Source organism: Scomber japonicus, chromosome 21, assembly GCF_027409825.1.
Source record: "Scomber japonicus isolate fScoJap1 chromosome 21, fScoJap1.pri, whole genome shotgun sequence".
Lineage (NCBI taxonomy): Eukaryota > Metazoa > Chordata > Actinopteri > Scombriformes > Scombridae > Scomber > Scomber japonicus.
The window spans coordinates 25461176-25487368 of record NC_070598.1 but is presented as its reverse complement, the minus strand read 5'-3'; positions in this window follow the sequence as shown (position 1 = coordinate 25487368).

Below are 26193 nucleotides of genomic sequence, written 5' to 3'. Positions count from 1 at the left end.
GTTCACATCGCCACTCTCTGCTGCGGCCTCTCTAAACATTTGCCAGTCTGTGGTTTGGAAGCAGTCTTGGAGCATAGGAACAGCTTCATCTGGCCACACTGTGATGGTTCTCTGTGCAGCCTTCCTGCTCTTTAACACAGGGCGATATGTGGGGACCAGTTTGATGGAGATGTGGTCCGAAGAGCCCAGATGAGGACGGGGAATAGCTCTGTATGTCTCTCTTCTGTTCGTATACACTTTGTCAAGTGTATTGTCACCACGGGTAGCGATGGTCACATGCTGGTAAAACATTGAGAGTGTAGTATGCAGATTGACGTGGTTAAAGTCACCTGCAACTACATACAGAGCTTCTGGGTGTTTGTTTTGCAGAGAGCTGATGGTATCATGTAACTCCTTTAGCGCAGCGTTAGCATTAGCCTGCGGGGGGACGTAGACAGCTACTATAAACACAGCAGTGAATTCTTGCAGCAGATAGTGCAGGCGGCATTTGATTGTTAAATGTTCAATTTAGAGCAGTGGCTGCCAACTACGGTACAGTTCGTGCACCAACCTTTGTGAATGTAGATGCCAATTCCCCCTCCTCTCTTTTTCCCAGACAGCTCGTTTCGGTCTGCACGGAAGAAAGTACGCCCGTCTAGTTGGAAAACCGGGTCCGGCATGCTGCTACTGAGCCATGTTTCCACTAACACCACAACACAGCAGTCCTGCAATTCTCCCTGTCGCAGACACAGTCTCAATAGGTCCATCTTGTTGTCCAGAGCTCGAACGTTGGACAGAAAAAGTGATGGGATTCCTGGTCTACTAGCTTTATCTTTTAGCTTAGCCAGTGAGCCAGCTCTCTTGCCTCGCTTCTGTCTCCTCGTACAGCGTCTCCTCTTTCGCCGAAACAGCCGTAGTCTGTGTTTCCATGCTGTTGTCCTCAAGAGCTGTAGTCTGTATTTCTAAAAAAGGTGTTAAATGCATTTCAACCATTTAGATTTGAATTGTGGAGCTAGGCTTCACAAACTGTGTTTCAAGATTCTGTGTTCAGGATTTAGTAGGCGAGTCTGAAAATTAGCATAAACCCGCCCCTGCTGCTGTAGTGGTATAATAACATTCAGCGCACACTACTACTATTATAGTCTACCGTTAGCTGAGTTAGCCACCGAGCTAGCAACTGAGTTAGCCGCCGAGCTAGCAGCTGAGTTAGCAGCAGAAAGCTCTCAGAAGTAGCGTCTATGTTTCTGGTAGAGGTGGTGACTTTGATTGACAGGTGACACTTGGTAGGGGGCGGAGTTTCAGTGAACTCGGCAGCCATGCCCACAACGTTTGGGAGCAGAGAAAGAGGCTGATTTTTTTCCCAACTTTGAAGCTTAATTTCATATATTTGGCAATTTTTTTAATCATTCAAATTTGGCAGGGTGGTTAACATCACACTTTTCTGTGGTATGTCAAACCCAGAACACATATTTATTCTTACTTTACATGGACTTTAATATACACTGTATGTATAAAGCTCTATATGGCAATATAACATTGGGTGGGCATAACATTGAAACAAAGAAGACTTGATTTGACTAATTTGGACGCTGAAGCTTCTTATTAGCTTCAGATAAACTTTTAAATGTTTACACAGGAGGAGGACTGGATCCTAGTCCTCCATCACTTCCATTGTAAGTGCATTATAACTGACTCTAATGGTCAGTATGAACAGGAAGAATGATTACTGAGAGGAAAATCTCCATCAGTGTCCATCTGTGCACCTGACTGCTGTTTAAGACAAGCTTAAAAAATTGTGAACTGTTCCTTTAGGCTACTGTCAACGAAACTTTATGCCTTGATGTTTCATATTGAAAGCATATTTATTAATGAATGAAAACAGTATTTTTGTAGTGAGTATGACATGACTGTATTGTACTGCTGGATTTAGTTTATTAGGTAAGTCCATTATAGATCAGGTCATTCAACCTCTTCTGTGCTTCAGCTACCAGCCTTCATTTGTTCATGCCAGTCATTGACAAATAAAGGCCACACACCCCTTGTAGGCTTAAAGGTGTAGCTTGTTTCTTCACAGCAGCAGTTATAACCAGCTTGGATTGACAGCAGTAACAATGGATTCCAGTGGTGACCATGACACAGATTAAAAAAACATCAGAAGGTCCACAGGACTCAATTAACCATCTCTTGCTTCTGGGTTAAAGCATCTATCAGCTTATTCAAAGTAGTGACTCAGTGATGTGTATGGTGACTCAGTGATATGTATGGCACTCCAGTTGCACACTTGAGTATCTAAATGTTGACAACCAAGGATGAATATTTGACAGGAGTCCCATATGAGTGGGGTCAAATGGAAGTTGAAAGTGTGCTTAGTAGAGCGTGTCATATGCTCATTACTCCATCTCTCAATACTTTCTGACTGACGCCCACTGCTTCCTCCTGAAGATGTCAATCTTTAAATATGACGGACACAATGAGAATTAAGCATTCTTTTCTAAATATATTTTATTTGTTGTCATCGCTTTCATTTAATACTTTTTACACATATCTTGTCGCACAGCAATGACGTTTCTTTTTTTATTATATGTTTAATAAGTGTATCACCCAGTGAGTACAACACAATAATAAATAAAATAACTGATACAACAATTAAGCAAGCGATTAGCGACAATATTCAATACAAAAAAAAAAGTCAACAAACAAACAAAGAATAAACATTCTTAAACTAAACAGCATAATAATACCAAATGGACATAGTGCAGTTATTCAACAAGACAGTTAATTAATCACAACAGACCAATAACTGTCTTAAGCTGCATTGAAATACAAAATAAACATTTTTCTGCAACCTCTACTTTGCAACATTGCTTTAACACTATAAATGTAACAACAGTGAAAAAAAAACAGTGAATTAAGTATTTGGCTGCATTAAAATAAATACATAGACCTGCTTAGAGTTTTAACAGAACACAGTATGCTTTATTATTGCCTATAGTAAGCTGTTCCATTTCACTGGGGCTTTTTTTGCCGTGCTCTATGAATCGCTCGTCTGTTATATTTTCCGTCTGTTATTGTGAAAATGAAAATATTTATTTGTCCATATCATTGTTTATTGCAATATTCTAAAATCTTGCACGTTCATATCGAGATATAGATTGGATAATAATAAAAATAATAATACATTTTGTTTAAAGGCACCTTTCTTGGCACTCAAGGACACCATACAGAGTTAGTGAAATTAAAAACACATTAAAAACACATTAAAAAGAAACAACAATACAAATAAGATATAAAAATAAAGACACTATAAAAGTGACACAGCAATTGACATCAGATGGAATGGGCAGTTTTAAACAGATGTGTTTTGAGTTGTGATTTGAAAAGGGGGAATGAATCAATGTTTCTTAGTTGGGGTGGTAATGAATTCCAGAGACGGGGAGCAGAGCGGCTGAATGCTCTGCTCCCCATAGTGGTGAGACGGGCGGAGGGGACAGACAGGTGTATGGAGGAAGAGGATCTGAGGGAGCGGGAGGGAGTGGGAACATGGAGAAGATCGGACAGATATGGAGGGGCGAGGTTGTTGATGGCCTTGAATGTTAACAGAAGGACTTTGAATTGAATACAGAACTGAACTGGGAGCCAGTGGAGCTGTTGGAGGACAGGGGTGATGTGGTGGATGGAGGGGGTTCGAGTGATGATACAGGCAGCTGAGTTCTGGACTAGTTGAAGTTTATGGAGGGATTTGTGAGGGAGGCCGAAGAGGAGAGAGTTGCAATAATCCAGACGGGAAGTGACAAGGCTGTTGACAAGGATGGCGGCAGTGTGGGGGGTAAGGGAGGGGCGAAGGCGATTGATGTTTAGTAGGTGGAAGTAGGCAGATTGGGTAATGTTATTGATGTGGGATTGAAAGGACAGCGTGCTGTCGAGGATGACACCCAGACTCTTGGGGGGAGGGTGAAACGATATGTTGTTCAGCTCTAGTATACAGCAACTCCTGGCAGTTCTAGTGTTAAGGCAACTTGTTTCTGTTGAACCAATACAATATGTTTTACTGTAGAACATGAAGGATTTACTCAAATCAAACTATATCACTGACTGTTCTGATTTCATAAGGGTGAACTGCCATTTGACTTTATCATCATGTTATACTAATTATGTGGAATTTTCTTTTGTTTGGCCCTAACAATCAATAGGTGTGAGGGGCATCTGCCCAGTTGACATGAATTTCAGTCAACACTGAAGCTGCAGTAGTTGTTAGACGAAGTAATATTTCTGTCCAAAATCAATTTACAACAATCTATACAGCTGTGTCTATCTCATCTCATCATGCTTGCAGCCATTTTTGCATCCATATTTCTATCATTTTTTGTCTGGCTCAGGCACAGGAAGATGATATGCCCATTTATAAGCGGTGATTGGCCTAGTTGTTTTCCAACCAGGGAAAGAAGCATCCTTCAGCACAGCCCAGACCTGTTTGCATTGATTAAAAAAAATCAAACATGTGATAAACAATTCAGGTCTGGAAACCAGAATAGCATGTTTGGTTCTCTAGTGAGTATTATGGTAGTGAGAGGTTTGTTGTGATTGACTCAGAATAAACTACAGTGTGTTTGTTTGTGGTAATAAAGGAACATTTTCACTTATCCTATAAAATATCTCAACAAGATGGATCGGCACAAACTTTGGTAGACATTCATGCTTCCCAGATTATGTATCCTAATTACTTTTTAGTGATTTTAGTGATTTTTCTCTTGGGGCAGCTGTGGCTCATGAGGTACAGCGGTTTGATTCCAGTCTCCTCCATTCTGCATGCATGTGTCCTTGGACAAGATGCTTAACCCCAAATTGCTCCCGATGGGATTTTCTCTTGCACCACCCTGATGTTGAAATATGTGCTCCTCTATGAAATGTGTTGTCAGTTATTAGATAGATGCCATAAAATGTGGCACATACATTCGTGTCCCCCTATTGATGAATTGTAATAACTGTGATGATAGCCTACCCCAAATTTTCATCCAGGGCCCCTATCCAGTAAAAAGTTTAATTTGTCCAACACTTTGGTTTATGACCTAATACCTGCAAAACTAATGACATTCTCATCAGCCTCGGCTGTACATAGACAGCTAAGCTGGTGAAAACTGTCATTATTGTTATTAATATGCAGTTGGTGAGTGGAGGCTTGGGGAGCAATAAATGCATGTAAATATCAGAACCCATTTACTTATGAGATCACTGATGATCACTAGAAAATGGAGTGCAAAACTCTGAATTAAATTACTAAACTTGACTTTTAGTATTCCACATTTGAAATAGTTGTAAAATGTAGAACAGGAGTTACAGTTTCCCTACTACTACTGTATATATTTTACAGCATTATCATTTCCATGTGAAAGCTGACTTCTCTAGCTTGGGGGTCATTAGAGGAGAGGGTTTACATTGTTTTTGCACTACATGTTACTGGCTCAGCTCAGTTCTTTACTTACTTTACTTTTCTGGGTTTTGTTTTCCATTGTGGATAGTAACCCCTCCTTGATTATAAAAAAGAAGAACCTGAGGTGAGTCCTGAGAGACTTCGGTATGATCCCTAAAGATCTCATCATTGTCCTCTCCTTTTCTGATTTATTTCTCTTAAATATCCAACTGAAGCTATATACTGATCAGTCAAAACATTAAAACCTGAAAGATAAAGTGAATAACAATGATGATTAAGTTAATAATGTCAATTCTTGAAGTTGATGTGATGTAAGAAGGAAAAATGGGCAAGGATCTGAATGACTGACTGGGTCAGAGCGTCTCCAAAATGAATTGTTGTGTTGGGTCCTCCCAATATGCAGTGATCACAGTGTGACAGACAGGGGTGCCAATGCTGACCTCTGTATTGGACATCGAAGCATCAAAATAGAACAATGGAGCAGCAGAAGAACGTGGTCTTGTCTGATGAATCCCATTTTCTTTAACATCACAAAGGATGGTCAGGTGTGTGTATTTTTTACCTGGGGGAGAGATGGCACCATGATCCACTATGGGAAGAAGACAAGCTGGTGGAGGCAGTGTGATTCTCTGAGCAGTGTTCTGCTGGGAATCATTTGGGTCCTGGCATTCATGTGGATGTTACTTTGACATGAACCACCTACCTAAACATTGTTGCAAACCAATTATACCCTTTCATGTGAGCAGTATTCCCTCATGGCAGGATAATGTGCCCTATCAAACTGCATTGTTCAGGAGTGGTTTGAGAAATATGACAAAGAATTCAAAATATTGTCTTGGCCTCCAAATTCCTTGGATCTTAATCTGATTGAGCATCCCAGCATGTGCTGGGAAAAAAATCTAATCCATGGAGAGCCCTGCTCACAGTTTACAGGACTTAAAGATGTGCTGCTAAGGTCTTGGTGCCAGATACCTTCAGAGGTCTTTTGGAGTCCATACATCGAAGGCTCAGAGATGTTTTGCCAACATGAGGGTGACCTACACAGTATTAGTCAGGTGGTTTCAATGTTTTGGTTGATCTCTGTATATGAGAAAGTAGCATGAGCCATATTTGAGAAATACAAGAAACAATAATTTAATGAATTAACTGTTGTTGAATCAGAAATGTTATTGATCCTGTGGGCAAGTAGAGTTATATTAGATTGACCCTAGAGCCATGATGGGACCATGAACCAGAAAGGTGGAGGTTTGGGTGGTGGAGGTAAGCTTTGCCAGCAGCAGTGTGAGCAACAGTGAAGCAAGATCAATGTAGGTGGGAGTCATATTTAAATGGACTGCCTTGTGGTGGGAATGGCTGTGATTGGTGTGTGACTGGTAAGGTGTGCTGATTCAGTCAGAGACTGTCAGCTGATTACAGCTGGGGCGTATGACTTCCGTGTCCTGCATGAACTAACACAATGCTTCCCTTGTAAGAATCAGAAATATGTTATGGATCCTGAGGGCAAGTAGTGTTATATTACAGTGGCTTACATTCTAGGAGAGAAATACACAGTAGAGAAATTATAAGAAAACTAGACCACAGTGAATGTGCAAACAATCTTCCACAAGCAGCCATAATCAATCATCTCTGTGGTGAGAGTTGAGATGTTTCAGCATCTATTAGATCTGTTTACCTCAAATCTTTTCATCACTGCTCTAATGCTCACTTTATCCTGATTGCTAAGCTCCTGCAAAACTCCCAAACCTCCCAAGTCTGCTGTGTTACTATGACAACCTGCAACATTGAGGTATGCTAGCTGCATATTATTTTAATATGGAGATTTTGATAATTATTATTTATCCTGTTTTAAAATGTTCAACAACTTAACATAAAACTTAGTTAATATTATATGTCAGTGATTTTTTAAAATTTCGTTTACCCTACTGAGAGACAGAGACCCTGCATCTGATCTGCTCACACGTGCAACTTAGGGTTAGGGCAAATTGTATGGGCCCCATCTTGTTTCAGAAACATGGACCCCACATGTGTAACTCACCCAGTTGGGCCCCACCTGAAACCCAGTCAGAACCCACTTGAAGGCCATATGGGCAAACACAGGTGGGGCCACCATGGAAACTGTGGACAAACCCATATGGGACCCATATTGCATCCTAAATTGAACCCTAACCCTAACCCACATGAACATGCTGGCTGGGCACTTCTGGATAAATGATTTGACTCCCCTTCACTGCCACTGTGGCATTACTTTGGTAATTGTCAGTTGAACTGAGTGATATTCATACACACATTTGTACTTTTCTTGAAACTGACTCGCTATCTTTTAGTGGTGGGTCTGTTACACACTTTGGTGTTATACTAAGCTTAGGTTTTAGAAAATCTTCTTGATAATGGGTTAAAAATGCAGATGGTCTTATATCAACTGGCAGCAAAAAGTAAATCCAGTACATTACGGCTGCTGTGTGAGGTGACCTGCTGACTCCAGTTTATGGAGAGAGCACAGCGCTGCATTGGCTGCCTCTCCACGGAGCTGCCCCAGCCTTTAGTCTCCACCTCCTCCAAATGCCTGCCACAATTATTTTCATTCAAGAACAGGGGCCTGCAGGAACTGCCTCCACATCAGCGGGTCGCAAGAAAGACAGTGCATGAATTTCTTATGAAGTGTGACATGCCAGATAAGCCCGGGCTGCTTGAAGCATGCTACTTTGAAGTTTTCTCCTCTGCCGCATTGCCTTTTAATAAGAGCTGTTGATTCACACGCAGTGATGAAATCAAATCATGTGCGCTACACTTGACTCGCCTGGAGAAATCAGACAGCTTTATGTTTTGGTCCATGTTTGTAATAATCAATGCTTAGTTTGTACACCCCAGTCATGTTCCTCTCACTTGATCCTGTGTAAAAGAAATTCTGTGTTAATTTGTTTGGTCTGTGAGAGGAGATTGATATGCTTTTCAAAGTGATGTGTGTGCCTGTTAGCTAAGGTGTTTCTGCATGCCTTCATCTGTGTTTGTATTGACTGTATTGACTGTGTTTGGGTCACACTGCAGACTTTGGTATAATTTCATAATAAAACACAACATAAGCATTTCTCATATCTGAACCACAATGCGCCTATTTATAGATTCTCAGTCAGCCAGAGGAATGTTGTCTTGGCAGCTTATCAATTCATGTTGAGTGGTATCGTGTTGTGAATATGTCACAAAGGGAAAGACAGTGTGAAGGTAGATTTCATCAAACAGCATTTTTCTTCTGTACATTATAGAGCCATGACCCTTTGAAAAAGCCAGTTAATGTTGTAACTATGGAGGATTTGTTCTGTCTTGATACTAATTCCCATACCTGATCTCAGGGCAGAGTATTATACAGAATATCAAACAGATATAGCTGTGGTTTGCTTTTCAATTAAAGTCAGTGTAAAATAAGAATAAATATGTGTTCTGAGTGCCGTGCCAAATTTGAATGATTAAAAAAATCGCTAAATATATGAAATTAGGCTTCAAAGTTGTGTAAAAGTCAGCCTTTTTCTCTGCTCCCAAACGCTGTGGGAGTGCCCGCTGAGTTTGCTGAAACCCCGCCCCCTACCAAGTGTCACCTGTCAATCAAAGTCACCACCTCTACTAGAAACATGGACTGAGCTTTCTGCTGCTCAGCTGCTATCTCGGCTACTAGCTCAGTGGCTAGCTCTGCGGCTAACTCAGCTGCTAGCTCAGCGGCTAACTCAGTTAACTGGCTAACTGTAGACTGTAGTAGTAGTAGTGTGTGCTGAATGTATTTGTACCTCTACAGCAGCAGGGGCGGGTTTATGATAATTTTCAGACCCGCCCACTAAATCCTGAACACAGAAATCTTGAAACACAGTTTTTGAAGCCTAGCGCCACAATTCAAATCTAAATGGTTGAAATGCTTTTTACACCTTGTTTAGAAATACATTTAAGTTCTGACGAGCAACATAATTGGAATTTCGTGTCCCTTGCCCGGACGCGGGTCACCGGGGCCCCCCCTGGAGCCAGGCCTGGGGGTGGGGCTCGGAGGCGAGCGCCTGGTGGCCGGGCCTTCACCCATGGGGCCCGGCCAGGAACAGCCCGAAGAAGGGACATGGGACCCCACTCCCACAGACCCACCACCAGTGAGAGGGGCTAAAGGGGTCGGGTGCAGTGTGAGCTGGGCAGCAGCCGAAGGCGGGGACCTTGGCGGTCCGATCCTCGGCTACAGAAGCTAGCTCTAGGGACGTGGAACATCACCTCTCTGGTGGGGAAGGAGCCTGAGCTGGTGCGTGAGGTTGAGAAGTTCCGGCTAGATATAGTCGGCCTCACCTCGACGCACAGCAAAAGCTCTGGAATCAGTCTCCTCGAGAGGGGTTGGACTCTCGTCCACTCTGGAGTTGCCACTGGTGAGAGGCGCCGGGCAGGGGTGGCAATACTTATTGCCCCCCGGCTTGGTGCCTGTATGTTGGAGTTTACCGCGGTAGACGAGAGGGTAGCCTCCCTCCGCCTTCGGGTGGGGGGACGGATCCTGACTGTTGTTTGTGCCTACGGTCCAAACAACAGCTCAGAGTATCCAGCTTTTTGGACTCCTTGGAGGGGGTGCTGGAAAACACTCCCTCTGGGGATTCCCTCGTTCTGCTGGGGGACTTCAACGCCCATGTTGGTAGCGACAGTAAGACCTAGGAGGGTGTGATTGGGAGGAATGGCCCCACGATCTGAACCCGAGCGGTGTTCTGTTGTTGGACTTCTGTGCTCATCACAGATTGTCCATAACGAACACCATGTTCAAGCATAAGGGTGTCCATATGTGCACTTGGCAACAGGACACCCTAGGCCCTAGTTCGATGATTGACTTTGTAGTAGTGTCGTCGGACTTGCGGCCGCATGTCTTGGACACTCGGGTGAAGAGAGGGGCGGAGCTGTCAACTGATCACCACCTGGTGGTGAGTTGGCTCCGATGGTGGGGGAGGATGCCGGTCAGACCTGGCAGGCCCAAACGCATTGTGAGGGTCTGCTGGGAACGTCTGGCAGAGTCCCCTGTCGGAGAGAGTTTCAACTCCCACCTCCGGGAGAGCTTCGACCACGTACCGGGGGAGGCGGGGGACATCGAGTCCGAGTGGGCCATGTTCCGTGCCTCCATTGTTAAGGCGGCTGACCGGAGCTGTGGCCGCCAGGTGGTTGGTGCCTGTTGGGGCGGCAATCCCGAATCCGCTGGTGGACACTGGCGGTGAGGGATGCCGTCAAGCTGAAGAAGGAGTCCTATAGGGCCTTTTTGGCCTGTAGGACTCCGGAGGCAGCAGACAGGTACCGGCAGACCAAGTGGAGCACAGCTAGGGCGGTCGCTGAGGCAAAAACCCGGACATGGGAGGAGTTCAGTGAGGCCATGGAAAAAGACTTCCGGACGGCTTCGAAGAGATTCTGGACCACCATCCGGCGTCTCAGGAGGGGGAAGCAGTGTGCCGTAAACACTGTGTACGGTGGGGACGGTGTGCTGCTGACCTCGACTTGGGACGTTGTGGATCGGTGGAAGGAATACTTCGAAGACCTCCTCAATCCCACCGACACGCCTTCCGGTAAGGAAGCAGGGCCAGGGGACTCGGGTATGGGCTCTCCTATCTCTGGGGTGGAGGTCGCCGAGGTGGTTAAAAAGCTCCTCGGTGGCAGGGCCCCGGGGGTGGATGAGATCCGCCCCGAGTTCCTCAAGGGCCTGGATGTTGTCGGGCTGTCATGGTTGACACGACTCTGCAGCATCGCGTGGACATCGGGGGCAGTGCCTCTGGATTGGCAGACTGGGGTGGTGGTCCCTCTTTTTAAGAAGGGGGACCGGAGGGCATGTTCCAATTACAGGGGAATCACACTCCTCAGCCTCCCTGGTAAGGTCTATTCGGGGGTGCTGGAGAGGAGGGTCCGTCGGATAGTCGAACCTCAGATTCAGGAGGAGCAGTGTGGTTTTCGTCCGGGCCGTGGAACAGTGGACCAGCTCTATACCCTCTGCAGGATCCTTGAGGGTGCATGGGTGTTTGCCCAACCAGTCCACATGTGTTTTGTGGACTTGGAGAAGACATTCGACCGTGTCCCTCGGGGAATCCTGTGGGGGGTTCTCCGGGAATACGGGGTATCGGAACCCCTGATAAGGCCCGTCCGTTCCCTGTATGAACGGTGTCAGAGCTTGGTCCGCATTGCCGGCAATTGCCTCAAGTGGAGGAGTTCAAGTACCTCGGGGTCTTGTTCACGAGTGAGGGAAGGATGGAGCATGAGATCGACAGGCGGATCGGTGCGGCGTCTGCAGTAATGCGGACTCTGCACAGATCCGTCCTGGTGAAGAGATTTACCAGTCGATCTTCGTTCCTACCCTCACCTATGGTCATGAGCTTTGGGTAGTGACCGAAAGAACAAGATCGCGGGTACAAGCCGCCGAAATGAGCTTCCTCCGTAGGGTGGCTGGGCTCTCCCTTAGAGATAGGGTGAGAAGCTCAGTTATCCGGAGGGAGCTCGGAGTAGACCCGCTACTCCTCCGCGTCGAGAGGAGCCAGATGAGGTGGTTCGGGCATCTAGGCAGGATGCCTCCCGGACGCCTCCCTGGTGAGGTGTTCAGGGCACGTCCCACCGGTAGGAGACCCCGAGGAAGACCCAGGACACGCTGGAGAGACTATGTCTCTCGGCTGGCCTGGGAACGCCTCGGGATCCCCCGGGAAGAGCTGGACGAAGTGGCTGGGGAGAGGGAAGTCTGGGCTTCCCTGCTTAGGCTGCTGCCCCCGCGACCCGACCCCGGATAAGCGGAAGAGGATGGATGGATGGATGGCATTTAAGACCTATTTAATGTGTTTATAAGAAAATGCCTGAAATCATTTTACACAATATTTAAAATACATTCAATGCATAATGTAACACAAGGCTGTAACTACCCATAATGTTTTTAATACTTTTATTGAAAATGTACATATAAACTGTAGCACTGACAGGTAAAGTGAATAACATTGATTATTGTGTTAAAATGTCATCTGTCAAATGCAGCAAGTTAAGTCAGTTCTTGAAGTTGATGTGTTGGATGCAAAAAAATGGGCAAGTGTAAAAGTCTAACTGACTTTGACAAGGGCCAAATTGTGATGAGCCAGGGCATTTCCAATACATTCCAGTACATCCTTCTTAATACCAAGGTGCATTGGTCTGTACCGTTGGGGCTTGCCATTATTAGCTGTGTATGCACAGATAATGGCCTGGAGCAAAGCATGACATGTTCAGTTTGAATTCAGGATTCTTAAAGGACAATTCCAATTTACATCAACCAGAGTCTTGTTTGTCACTTTCATGAGTAAAAACATTGTATTCACTAAATTTATAGCGGAGATCTGGGAATGCAGTGATGTCACTACAGTAAGTTAGACGATGACTCAGTTTGTAACAAACCTCCAGGTTCGACAGACATCCATATTTTACATTCACACTACTTGCTTCAACTTCGACCTACTGTACTCACTATAGTTGTGCATACACAGTTTTCCTGTGCTATTAGGAATTATTAGCTATATTCAGTTTGGCCTCCTAATAAATTGGTTTAAACAATCTGGATAAACTGTGATCATGTAGCTGCTGCTATTTCTCCCATGTTAATCTTTGTTGTTGCTATGATGACACTGTGTTCTCAGATCTCAGCAATTACTTTGGTGAGTATAATCTTATAACTGATGGATACAACAAACGAATATAAAACTCAAGATGTAATAAGCTATAATTATCCTTTTAGCTTCTCCAGCTCATTTTTTCCATCGAGTATTTCCTCTCTGACCTATCAGCTCCTGCAGTGTGGAGGTGGATATTTGACTTCATTTACGTGCAGGGGTGGTGTTAACACTGATATTGTCTCTGACCCCAGTGATACCTGGGTACCTGGGTACCGTGGTAACATTGCTCATGGTTAATACTTGATAATAGCATATTTATCACAACCCCACTATGCAGCAGTAATAGAAACAGAGTAGAAACAAATCCATTCAGTTCCAAACTTGGATATTAACAGCAGTGCAGAAAGAGTTTAAACGTTTCATTTTGTAGTAAAATAATACTTTTGATTCAGTTCATGCATAAAGTCTAAAAGGTGTTTGATGCTGCTTTCATGTCTCCAACAAGTGTGTGTGTGTGTCTTTTCATGCTGTAATGCTGCTGCTCTGCAGTGGGACACCTGTATTCACCAGACAACAAAGCTCATTAGTAGCTCCTCAGGGAGGCACAGAGAACACTGCTGCTCCTTATGACAGGAAGAAGATGAAGAGACTAGGCCTGTCATACTTTGCTCAGATGTCATATTTACTGTGGCAGTTTTTCATCCTCCCAGATAGTTTTACTGCATGTGACAGTATCTATAGTGATTATAATATGAAAACAGGGTTGTTTGAGTATGTTGTAAAAGGTGTGCATCATCCAAAGCATCCAGTAGTATTTACTGCAGATAGTTTTGGTTTTCCCTGTACAGGTGTTGAGATATCTGTCTCTTAGGTTTCTGCTGCTGCTCCATCACAATGGAGTTGGATACAGTTTCATTTGCAAAGCTCAAAGCAGGAACCTTCTGCAGCAGTTTTTTCCCTTTTACATCACTTGATTTTTCTTTGAACACCTCAAAGACTGTGTAAAGTGAATTCAGACATTTTCTTTTAAACACATTAAATAGGTCATAAATGTATTTCTAAAAAAGGTGTAAAAAGCATTTCATAGACAAACAAATAGAATAGAATAGTCTTTATTGTCGTTGTACATCCTTATTGGTACCATAAGTTAAAGTTAAAAAGCTAGTATATATAATAGTATATATAAAAGACAGCATAAAAAACTGGAAATGTAATTGGACATTTCAGGGATAGACTGCATGTGTGAAAGGGGCTTCAGTATATAATAATTTAGTATGAAATGTTAGAAAGTGTTACAAAATATAAACCTGTATGCTATTATACATTATACAATGATAATGCAGTTTCAATACCCTGAATACTGCCTGGCCTCCAGCCATCATTACCATCAGTTACAGTATATCATTTATTCACTGTCTTCAACTCTGAGATCTGATGTAACAACATGAACAGAACAGAGCAGCAACACAAGCTTGTTTTTGGAATCATTGTAAAGCTGCTGTCAGTTCCTGCAGATGTTGTACATGTTCACGAAGCTCTGTTCCCCAACATTAGCATTGTTTTGTGTATTAAATCAAATTCATTCAATCATTTTCAGTCAGTGTTTCCATGAATTTGTCGGTCATTTTTAATAAGGGAAAATATAGGTTGATATGAGTGGTGTAGGTGTCTGTCATTGTCACTGCTCTCTCTCTGGAATGTAAAAGAACAATTAGGACTTTGTTTTGCTACAAGACTCACAATTAATCACATAAGGAAACTGACAACTGTTTTAAAATGTCCCTCAGGATAAACAGACTTTTAAATCCTACAATAAAAGGTTGACAGGCTGATTACCCTGCAGATTCTAAAAGGCGCTCTCTCTGAACTCTTGAGTACCCTAACTCTGTCAAGACTCACAACAATCTTGAAATGCCAACAATTTCTTTCATTAACTTGCACATTATGGGAATATCAGGAGAAACAGAAATGACAACACTTCTGGATCAAGAGGAACTTTTCTCCGAAGGGACATTACACATCTTTAGATTTGATGAGATTAAGACAATCTTGTCAATGGGTCTCTATATTTTGTCCCCTTCCTCCTTCACACATAAACACAAACCTAACCCCACTGTCAGTCCTTTCGCCCTGGCCGAATCTCAAGATAAGAACACTTGCCAGACCAAAACCATAAATTATGCTGCATTACTGAATTTGAGTCAATTATATTCTCTGTATGTCAGCCAAAGTTTTTAATAACCATAAAGTAAAAATAGAATCATTTTATAAGGTGTATATTGTTGATCCAGAGATGCTATACTACATCATAGTGTAAAGGCCCATTTATGCTCAACGTTAAATACGGATCCGGATACAGACTGATCCTTCTGTCAGTGCTCCGTGTTCATTTCGTCCGTATTTCTGCACGTTTCCATAAAGCTTAAAGATACAGACCAAACGGAGCAGTACCATCGGAAACCATGGGAGGGGCAGTGTTGCTGTCACTACTCGATACGTAGCTCTAGTGAGACACGAAGAAGAAATAACAATGGCAGAACTTTTTGAGGAAAGGTTGTGTGAGCTGGTTAGAAACGTTAAACATATCGTTTTTATCTTTTATGCAAGAGGAACATTATCAATATCTCCTCCACAGTCGCCATGTTTGTTTTGAGTTTGTTGTTGTCATAAACTTTTGACTCTGTGCTGCCCTCTGGTGGATGTATTGGTTAACATCCATGCTAACGTAAAGGACTCATGGATGGAAGTATGTGAGCAATGACGGTAACATCGTTTCAAAAGGACGGATACATTTTCATATGTACCTTGAGCATAAATGGGCCTTAACTCTGAAGTCTGTGCAATTTGAGTTATTCCAGCAGTGCCCCCCAGTGGCTGCCCTTAAGATCAACTCATGTAAAGCTATGTTTGAGTTTTACCTTGTGGTATAGCTAGATTACATGCTGCTTTACATATAAACAAGATCATCATCAAGTGCAAAGGTTAGAGAGTTGGACCAAAGAGTCCAATATTAGGCATGTAGCTCAACATAGCTGGCCCAAAAGATCAGGCCATTGTGCTATCACTACTGGCAGCAGTGTGGCGCTGCTCTGCAGTAATGGGTCGCTTCATTGCCTCGTGTAGGCGAAACTGGAGCAAATGCCCCAGGCTGACGCAGCTGTGATCTTTGTTTTCAATAGCTGATTCTGGGTGGAAACTGTGGTCAATACAGATCATGACAGGAAGTCCTGAAACCGCAACCGCTAGGTGTCATGTATTCCAACACAGGCCCTTTCCTAGTGGAGTCCCTCTCACACAACAATCTCTCAAGTCCCATCAGTGCTAGTAAAGCTGGTGTCCACGCTCACCACAGGCCAACCAGTAACCCCATTATGGGTCCAATTGAAGTCACCCCCTCCATCACCAATGCGGAGTACTTGACCATTAAGCTGGAGGATGTGGGTTCCAGCTTCTTTGAAGACTTTCTGTTTTATTACTTCACAGCCAGCATTTGGCATTAGTTGGGATCACCTTGATTGTCTATATGCTCTCCTGGATCTTCAGGTCTGTCAACTCCCATGCCAGCATGACTTTCTCCTGCATCCAGCATCAGCAAGAAGGATGCCACAGCAGACTTGCGGGCAGGGTTGCCTCACACCACCATATCTACTGTCTATGCGAACTCGGTGTCTTTGTCCTTGTTGGTGCGATACGAGTCCTTGTGTCTGAACATGTAGAGGATCACGATGATGGCTAGACCAATCAGCATCAGGACGACGGTAATGATGATAACTGAGAACATAACTATGAATGACGAGGACTTGTGGGACTGAACTGAGATGGCGTTTCAATCACTATATATTAGGGATGTAACAATATTGCCAATTTCGCAATATATCGTAATTGTAAAAATGCCTCGATACTGTCTTAGGACTGCGAAAGAAATTGATGGTATATAAATCATTGGTATAAGACATTGGTATAAGGCTGCTCCTGTGTTTTGTATGTTTTCAACGTAGTTTAACGCTTTTCTGTAAGTAATTAAGTAATTTGTCTGTTTGTTTATGTGGTGTGTCTATGAGTTGTTTTGACATGCCGAAGAGGATTTTCTGTCATGACAGACAATAAAGTGTAAAAAAAAACACCCAAATATCACGATAATTATCGCATTGTGGACTCTATATTTTATTGTGAGTTTTTGGTATCGTTACATTCCTATTATATACTATAATCACAAAAGATGTCCTAGAAGAAGATAGACAACATCATTCACATGCATACAAAAAAATGATTGATTGACATCTCCCTGACTCTCTTCATAGTTTAGTGCACTGGTTAGGATGTGGCTATTAAATTACCCAAATTAAATATTATTTTACTGAGTACATGGAGTTTAGTTACATAATTACATTTTCAAGACTCAATTTTGGAATCATTTTTATCATCATTTAAAGATCAGAGAATAATTAAATGAAACTGTTTTGCATTGCTTATGTGTACTTCACTTTATAATTAGTTTGTTCCTCAGTAGAACACTGGAACAAATCTGTTCCTTTAAGTAGACCGTTAATGTTCAGTGGAACCCTGACATATTTTGGGTGTCAAATGTAACCCATTTTGACATTTGAAAGCAGTACAGACAGTAAATGACATGCTTTAAGCCTGAAATCGTATGACTATAGTGGCCAAGAATATACAAAAATGGAAATATTTAAAACATAATTTATTTTATTGCAGCTGGTATAAATACTTGTATATCGAGAGTGTTCTGAAACATTATTGAAGGATTAACTATAAATTTTTTAATGACGTGTTGTTTAACAGTTGGTACAAGGAGTATTATAAAGAGATACTTGGTCCAGGTAAAATTGACCCACTCTTACTATGCAGTTTAAGGGTTTCTTTATTCTTTTTCAGTACCATCTGTACCCTTCTTCTAACAGCTGAATCTGAACTATGATACAAATCTTTGTGTGTGTGTGTGTGTGTGTGTGTGTGTGTGTGTTTGGCCTACTATGTGGCTCAGCAGTAGAGAGGTAACTGTGGGACTCCTCATTGGCTGAGCAGGAAAGTGACAGATGGTCCTATAGGTCTACAGGAGACTCCACTGTGTTAACACGCAGCTCACATGAACTGCTTTGTGACTGGCTAGATTTAGAGCCTCCCGTCTGCATGAGTGGTCATGTGTTGCTTTTTGAATGTGTGTGTCTGTGTGTCTGTGTGTGTGTGTGTGTGTGTGTGTGTGTGTGTATGTGTGTGTGTGCGTGTGTGTGTAATAAATAACATACACTTCATATGAGTAAAATGTGAATAGTATTTGCGGGACTGTTCATGTTCACCTTTTATGTGAGCTCGTCATTAAAATTAGGATATAATAAATAAATTATTACCATTGTTGTTAGTTGCACCCTTACAAAAAGCAATAGTGAATATATGAGTGTTCTTTTTTCTAATATGCTACATATAATATGTCACATGTGAAATTTAATTGTCACATGTTTTTCTGTATGGTCAGCAATCCAACACATCCAGGAACACCAGTTGGGTTTTTTTTGTGAAACTTTGCAGTAACAAATTTACCCCAAATGTTGTGAAGAACAATTACTTTTCTTGGAACAGTGTTCATGTGCAACATTACCATCAGGCTGATATATGAACTGTCACAAGTGTCACAGGCTCCAAATGTCTGTTTGGCTGACATCCCTGAAGTAGCTGCAGCTGAATTTAAAGCTCTGATCAGTAACACTAAACTGAAATGAATTTGAATTCAGACGGTATTAAAATACTATAATCACATCATCACACAAGCTGCAGGTGCCCTTCAGCAGAATATGGGTGCCTGACAGCCACCCGCCCCACATAGCACCAACACAGTTCAACATCACAGACACACACATCAAAGCCTGCACACAGCTAACATGCTAATACACTGTAACATACTATACACAACAATGGCAGCAGGGTCAAACTGGTAACAAAATTCATAAAAGCTCCATAGCTTTGGAGCCATTCTGTTTGTCACAGGCTCCAAATGTCTGTTTGGCTGACATCCCTGAAGTAGCTGCAGCTGAATTTAAAGCTCTAATCAGTAACACTAAACTGAAATGAATTTGAATTCAGATGGTATTAAAATACTATAATCACATCATCACACAAGCTGCAGGTGCCCTTCAGCAGAATATGGGTGCCTGACAGCCACCCGCCCCACATAGCACCAACACAGTTCAACATCACAGACACACATCAAAGCCTGCACACAGCTAACATGCTAATACACTGTAACATACTATACACAACAATGGCAGCAGGGTCAAACTGGTAACAAAATTCATAAAAGCTCCATAGCTTTGGAGCCATTCTGTTTATTAATATGATTACTTAGGTGTCCATTCATGTCTAACAATACCAAGTGAGATCAACTCAGAGAAATCCTGTAGAAATACTGATGAATATTTTGGTGGCTTTTATTGACTTTATTAAGTGTGGTGGACGAAGTGAGTGGAGTCATTTGGACCTTGACAGGACATCCTCTGAATGCTTTGGGTGTTGTGAGATGGGGGGAGGGTTCCTGATGGGGAAGAGGAGAACAGACTGTCTGTCTGTGTGCACTGTAGGGGCATGGGGGGTGGGAGGGGGGTTCTGGCAGGCAGAGGAAAGCAGGCTGTCTACACATTCTTGTTTGGGTGTGGGCATCCCAAGGGCATGATGTAGGTTGGCAATGACTAGTCTGGATCCTTTGATATTTGGGTTCTGTAGTCTCTGTACAATTGTCAATAAACTTTATCCCATGGGTGAAGCACGTCACTGTCAGCCATGAATTCAGTCCAAGGAGTTTGGTAAAAGATTTGATTCCTTTTCTCAAAGTTGGAATTGGTCCAGACCATTTTGCAATTTATGGTCACTCAGTTTGTCCAGTAGCAGGTTTTTCTTTTCTTTTAAATCCATTTACCCACTCAACCTCTGGCTTTATGAACCAACACCTTTTTCATAAGACTTTTTTCTTTTCCATAATTTGTGTATATTTGGTAGCATTGTTAATAGATACCCCAGGCATTACACATATCTTTCTTTAGAATACAGGATAAGAAATATCTGTGCTCCTCACATTAGATGCCTGCATGTTTTGAAATGGGGAAACAACTTGGAAAGATACATAATTGGCAGGGGGGGTTGGTGGTTCACCCCCACCACCGCCACTGCCACAAAACTGTAATTTAAAATGAATTTCCTGCATTTCTACACCACCTAAACAGTCACCTGCATTACTCTAGATGAGTTACATTGAGGGTTCTATGATAACTAAAAATACATTAAGAACAGTATATGAAATGGCTTTACAACACATCACAATATAATTTGGATAATTGAACCTGGTTAAACAATGTTAAACCAGAAGGTTATTGTCTCAATACTCACAAGTGTAACAATTGAAAAACAGTAAAGGTAAATGAGATGGCCTCGCAACTAACCTAAAAACCCATATTTGGGAATTGTTCGAAGTTTAAGAGCAACAGAGACACAGAGCATCCCTGTAACCATAGTAACTCACTTTCACTCCTGCCTGTATGTGCAGGGTAAGAGAGGAGAGGGAGAAGAACCACTGACTGAGATTATTCAGAGCAGCATACATGGGAATAAATTACAGTACAATGGGTTTGTGTAGCCTATATTTCTCACTGAATAAATCGCTGCTGCATAGTGTTGCTGTTCCACTGTGCTGCTCTGTCATGTCTGTCTCTGTGCTCTCAGTGTCATTCTTACATGTCACAGTGTTATCAGTTATGATGAATGATTTTTTTTTTTCATTGTGTGAGAAAATGATGATCATGTGAAAAGTATCAATTGCGTGAGTCTCACAGTCAGTGTATGAGAGTTGGCAGCCTTGATATTAACTGTTACTCAATTGCTTACACTCTGGGTTTGCAGACATAGTTTTTATGCTTTCTTTTGCCAGTCAGAAAAAGCTTGTATGCTAGGCTGGTCTAGCAGCAGAGGCTGTGATGTGGCTCTGAAACTTCCCAGTGTCCTGAAAGTAAGCTTTTGTTACCTTCTGCCTTTCAACTGTAGATTATTTCAGTGTTCAAGTTTAGAAGAATATTCAGGAAATTAGAAAATGGAATAAAAAAAATAGTTTAGCAAGCAGAGAGCTGAGGAAAACACATCTGCACTGCAGCACAGCTGGAACTAATGCTGCATTCCATTTACCTCCGAAGTTTTAGCTAGGTTAATCATTGATAGCAATATAAAAACACATTTTCCTGTATTTTGCTCATCCAAACATTGTAGCAACATGACCACAGAGAGAAGTTGGAGAGTGTTGTGTGTACGACTGATTTAAAGAGACACAAATAAGAGAGAAGTGCTAATAAACAGGATATTACTACAACTTTCACACTGTTGATACACAGGGGAGCTAACTTGGATTTTGAGGTTGAAGCTGGTGAGGTGCTTCCCATCTTCTGAGTCGGAAATCGGATTTCTGGTGGCATTTCAGTTGACTGGAAATTCCGACTCAAATGGAACGCACCATGATAATCTCAGCATTAGTAATATCAGTATGCTATGAAGCTAAACTATGAGTCACCTATTTTAGCATGTTAGCATTGTCTTTCTGAGCATGCTTATGAAGGGAAAGAGAAAGGAGAGGAGAGAGAAGCACATTGTAAAATCAACATTGAAAATAGTAGGTCCACTACAGGAAAGTAGTGGGTCCAGGACAGGAACCGGTCTACCCGACGTCTACAACCCTATAGGTGTCTGCCCCCCGGACCAAATCTTAAAGATGGTTCCACAGGAGAGGAGCCTGATAGCTGAAGGCTCTGCCTCCCATTCTACTTTTAGAGATAATAGGAACCACAAGTGGACCTGCATGCTAGGAGCGCAGTGTAGCGAATTATGGATCTTAAAAGATATCGAAAGCAGGGGCACCACCTTCGTAAGAAGGAAAAGATTTTTACTTAATTGGTTGTTTGATTAGCCAATTAATAAATCAATAAATCATAATAATTAATAAATCAATACATTTCTGAATCAGTCAAATATCTAAAGTTCATGGCTCTACGGTTCAATAGATCCCCTGTATCACTTCAAAGAATAGACATACACCATTGATTGAGTTTTATGGATTTTATTAACTACACATTACTAATAAATGATGTATAAATAAATGTAATGATACAATACAATATGAATTCAATAGGTTACTCGATATAGCGACATGAATGAAAGATGATGGTGAATGATGAATTTAAATGAAATATATGTAATTATGTGGAAACTAAGTCTTACTTTTAAAGAAAATTTGAATTACTCGATCTGACATCAACCCTTGATTAATGCAATATTTTGATCCTACTTTCATCGATGGAGGGTCTCAGCTGTCCGTCCTTCGGAACCACGCATACGCACACCAAGTGGAAGATCTCAGAGAGCGTTGCAGGTCCGGGCGGGGTGAGGATGGTCCGGGTCGGCTGGCCTTTCGTCAGACTGCCTGGCTCCGGTTGTTGTCCGCTCAGTTATGATGAGTCGTAGGGTTGACAGACATTTGTCTGCCCAAAAAGTTCTCTCAGGTTGATGTGAGATGGAGGAAAAGTCCAATTTAACTAGTTCACTGTTTAATAACTTTCTGGAGAGATCTCAGCGTTGGCCACATGTCAAAATCATCAAAAATGTCAAAAACAGGCTGAATGCAAAACTTAATGACGTGTTTACTTAAAGGGCCTTTTCTCTGTACGTTGCTGGCGAAAGTTACAAGATTACAAAACTTAAGAAAACTTAGATAAAGAATAACTAAAGATTAAGTTAAGAATGTGTGAGGTGAAGAAAAGAAAAGATGGACAAAGCAAAACCTAAAACAACGCAAAGACCGTTTCAGATGGGCAAAAGCCCTTTCAGGTGCGTTCAGGTCAGCAAAGCCCTGTTCAGGTCCGCAAAGCCGGTTTCAGATGGGTGCAGCTGGTTTTTATCCCTGGGGAGGGCTTGTGTGTCAGCCAATCAGATTCATCACAGCTACTCTGAGGATCTCGTTTCCAGCTTTTTACCATGAAACTTTTCATCATCATCATTCAGTATTTAATCCTGATTATAAAATGCATACTATAATCTATTGACACAGAACACAGGATGTATTATTCTGGCATTGATATGACATCAGCTTGATTCATCAAGCTGCCATTCATCAAAACCTGAAGAGGATTAATATGATCAAACATAACACATTGCTATTCTACTTATTCCATGATAGATAATTTGTGTTTATGAAAGTTTAATCACAGTTCTTCAAATACACATTTATCTATGATCGCTGTAATAGCTGTTACAGTGGAGGTTTCCTTAATTGATAATGATATACAGTAAGTAATTGGTATTGTTTAAACCATACTTTTTACTAAGATGTTCTTGTTTAAGTTCTTAACACTATTTTTCTCACTTTCATGCTCTGTGTGGTTTCAGGAGACACAGAGGGGGGAAAGTCTGGAATGTGTCTTTTACTTTATGACCGTGGTCTGTGTGACTCTAATCTGATGGAAGAAGTCAATCCGATAAATTATGACGTCCGAAGGAGACACCAAAATCTGTTTTTCGTTACTTTTATGTAGTTCTTGTCACTCTTGGTTGCTCCATGGAATGTTAATGGATCTTTGTTTGTCCAAGAGAGAGACCCTGTCAGTCTCTATATCCAACTGGTCCAATTTACTCATCTGAGGGTCAAAGGTGACTCTGACCAGATGATGTTCTGAGCCATACTGATGCTGTGTCCGCTACAGCAGTGTTCTGGTAGGTACATAAGGTGCTATAAGCTCTTTAAGATGGAGCCTGATCATTAAGAGCTTTGAAAGTGAAGAGAAGGATTTCAAATTATATTCTAGATTTTACAGGAAGCCAATGCAGTGAAGCTAAAATGGGAGTAATATGATCTAACTTTCTAGTTTTTGTTAGTATGCGTGCAACTGCATTGTGGACCAGCTGGAGAGTCTTTAGAGACTTGTTAGGACAGCCTGATAATAATGAATTACAATAATCCAGCCTAGAAGTAACAAATACATGGACTAGTTATTAGAATGATGCCAGTAAACTGAAATTATAAAAAGACTGATAATATTGATTGGTCCATGTGGTTCCACCCTGAAACCTCATGAACTTCCTGAAGAAAGATATTTTTCAAATGTATGAAAACTCATGAATCAATAAGATATTAAAAGGTCTCATGAAGGTTCTGAAACACAAGAGCGTCTAGCTAATGATAGTAAAGCTGTCTTATTAAGACTGGTGTTAAGCTCAGATAGTGGCGTAGCCAAATGTGCCAGATACCCCAGAGACAGAGACACAGAACAATGTTTCTTTAGTCCAAAAGTGTTTATTTACTCTAGGAATGAGGGGGCGCTGACCGAGGAGGTAAGGGGGAAGTTTCCAGGGAGAGGTGTGAGGGAAGAGGATCCAGGAGGCGGTTGAGGGGAGCTTCGGATGAGCGAGGAGACACTGGGATTACGGAGGGAGCCTGGAACACAGAAGAACAGGATTAAAACAGGGAAAACTGGATAAGGCAGTGAAAGCGAGCATTCACAAGACTATACAAAGCTATGAGAGACACAGCAGGCTAGACTGACCACAGTAGTCAACGTTCAAGCAATGGGCGCCCCTTCTCAGCCTCCTCTTATACTCAGGCAGTCCTGATGACGACGAGGAGTAGCTGGGCTGATGGCTGCTGGGGAGGCACAACAACTGGATTCATGATGTACTGTATGCATGCTTTAATGAACCACTTTCTGAGGATATTATTATGTAGGTAAAATGCATCATTAGACCTCTCTGTGGTGTGTTTATTCTATCTGAGCATGAAGCCAGCTGCATATAGATTTGGCCTAGTTAGTATTAAAATAGGGAGTGATGAGAGAGTGACACAGTAATGGCAGCCATTACTCAAAGATGTCAGTTTGTACCCACCTGACTCCACACACACCCCTGCATCTCCATCTCCATCTCTGTCTGTCGCTCTGTCTCCATCTGTCTCTCTGTCTCCCCTGACAGCATGCACTTATGGATTTCAGTGTGTCAGTGAAGCAGATAAATGTGATTGTGGTGTTGGGAGAAAGGGACAGAGAGAGTGTAGAGTATGAAATGATGAGGCTTCAATGATCCATGAGGGGAAATGGGGTCGGCGGAAAAAAATAATGAAGGAAATAGGAAAAAGGAAATATAAATAAGTCGGTGGGTTCTGAACGTAACGCAACAGTTCCAGCATGTAGAGTGAAAATGTATGAAGAGGTATGACAGCAGGCCTGAATCATCAGGTTAGAGTCCCCTGGGCCAAATGTTTGATGGGTGCCAAGCCAGCTTGGTTTGGTATGATAATGATTATACTATGTTTCATATAACCTGTCACACACACATACACACACCTGTTGCTGTCTTTCTTTTTTTACTGTTCTGCTGTACAGGAGCTGTCTCTGTGTCTTGTGTGTCTGTTTAATGATCTCCTCCTCACCACCTCTTTGCCCACTTTTGCTTAAAAACTGAATGTCAGTTGCAACCCGCTTCAACACCTCTCACCGGTACCATGTGTCGCCCTCTAGCTGTTACTCTAGCTTCACTTTCACGGTCTCATTACCAGTGCCAAATGAGCAACCTTTCACATGATCATGCACAGCAAAGCAAAAAATATTGCCTATTGATGGTGAATATATAATACAATCTTGTGAAACTTTTTCTATTGTGTTAAAGCTAGGTACTTACTCAAGTACTGTTGAGTACCGATACCGAACAGTGGGTACTGGTACTGGTACTGGTATTGGTTCACATATGAAAGATACCCAACCCTAATATTAACTCAGACCGGGTTCAGATTAGGCTATGAGTTTCAGTTAAAGATTGTGTAAAGTGAATTCAGATATTTTCTTCTAAACACATTAAATAGGTCATAAATGTATTTCTAAAAAAGGTGTAAAAAACATTTCAACCATTTAGATTTGAATTGTGGAGCTAGGCTTCACAAACTGTGTTTCAAGATTTCTGTGTTCAGGATTTAGTGGGCGGGTCTGAAAATCACCACCATGTGCATAAACCCGCCCTTGCTTTCGTAGAGGTATAAATACATTCAGTACACACTACTACTACAATGGTCTACAGTTAGCCAGTTAGCTGAGCTAGCTGCCGAATTAGCCACCGAGCTAGCAGCTGAAAGCTCTGAAACATAGCGTCCATGTT